Source organism: Mytilus californianus, unplaced genomic scaffold, assembly GCF_021869535.1.
Source record: "Mytilus californianus isolate M0D057914Y unplaced genomic scaffold, xbMytCali1.0.p SCAF_18, whole genome shotgun sequence".
Lineage (NCBI taxonomy): Eukaryota > Metazoa > Mollusca > Bivalvia > Mytilida > Mytilidae > Mytilus > Mytilus californianus.
In genome coordinates this window covers 3,292,162-3,294,041 of record NW_026262666.1, presented here as the reverse complement: position 1 = coordinate 3,294,041, position 1,880 = coordinate 3,292,162, and positions in this window count along the sequence as shown.

The window sequence follows — 1,880 nt, the reverse complement described above, 5'->3', positions numbered from 1 at the left end:
TAAAGACGGACGAGGGTTACACTCAATGCCCATTCTGATACGGCCTGATTCATTACAACATTTTGTTTTTTTTTACATGGATACACATATTTGGATTGGACCTCTGGCTGGACCTGCTATTTTACGGTTCTGTTGTTTAAGGATCCCGTGAATACATGTACACTTTTTGATCATTTGAATAAACGTTTTCTCAACCAAACACTGCAGTAAGATATTTGAATATTGTCATGATTTTAATTTTAATAAATATAATTATATTGCTACACTTATGCTCCAATAATCTGCTTTTATGAATGGAAAAGTAAAAAATGTGAGTAACTTGTGGAAACGATATCCCCGACTTAAGTAATCTAGCAGTAATCTATTGATTACTTTCATTGAAATATAAAACGTCAATACAGACGATAGAATTGTGGATGTACAAACATTGTGTACGGTATAAGTATCAGGAATTATGATATTTTGCAGCATTGCAAATAATTCGAAGAGGTAAACAAAAGTTGTAATCAATAATATCAATTGGATATTTCTTAGATTATTACTGGTTTTGCAATGAAGGGATTCGTGTACTCATTACCTAATACCTTGCCAATTTCATGAGTTCTTAAAATTCCTAAATGAGACCAGGCTAATAAATTGCTATGCTAGACGCGCATTTTTTTTTTTTACATGAATTGTCTAGCATTACTAATTTGAAAGTTTTAAGAAACAAAGAAAAGGCATTCTATGTCTTAGGAGAAAAAAGACCTTCGTTCTACATACGGAAATGCCTGTACCATGTCAGGAACATAATTGTTGTTTCCATTCGTCTGATGTGTTTGAGCTTTTTATTTTGCCATTTGATAAAGGACCTTCCATTTTGATTTTTCCTTGGAGTTCGGTATTTTTGTTATTTTACTTTTTAGTACTTCGAATGATTCAACATTATAAAATTCTTGGAAAATTTTTTTATTGGCTTAATCCAGCGTCTTATTGTGATCACTTATACAGAATTTTGTTAAAAAAATTGTTAAAAAATTTGTAGTTAGTCCTTCATTTCCCTTTCGAGTTTACTAAATTGAAAAAGTTTTAAATGTTCAAATGTGTGACCAATATTAAACTGTTCTACAGCTGACAAATGAAAATTCAACAAACATGTACAACTATTGAATGAGATTTTAAAAATCCTAAGAGAAAAAGAGATAGATTGCCAAACAAAACACATTTATTTAAAAACCAGTTGTTGGCATGACATGGGTTATGTTCTTCTCATATATGTTATGATGGTATGATACTAAACCCCTAACGGGAAGGATTGTGCCTGATATTCATATGATGAAGACATAATCTTGCAATCAGTTTAATTGAAGTCTGGAGCTGGCATGTCAGTTAACTGCTAGTAGTCTGTTGTTATTTATGTATTATTGTCATTTTATTTATTTTCTTTGGTTACATCTTCTGACATCAGACTCGGACTTCTCTTGAACTGAATTTTAATGTGCGTATTGTTATGCGTTTACTTTTCTACATTGGCTAGAGGTATAGGGAGAGGGTTGAGATCTCATAAACATGTTTAACCCCGCCGCATTTTTGCGCCTGTCCCAAGTCAGGAGCCTCTAGCCTTTGTCAGTCTTGTATAATTTTTAATTTTAGTTTCTTGTGTACAATTTGGAGTTTAGTATGGCGTTCATTATCACTGAACTAGTATATATATTTGTTTAGGGGCCAGCTGAAGGACGCCTCCGGGTGCGGGAATTTCTCGCTGCATTGAGGACCTGTTGGTGACCTTCTGCTGTTGTCTGTTCTATGGTCGGGTTGTTGTCTCTTTGACACATTCCCCATTTCCTTTCTCAATTTAATTATTACAGAAATTTTGATTTTTTTTTCATTGAACAAAATGA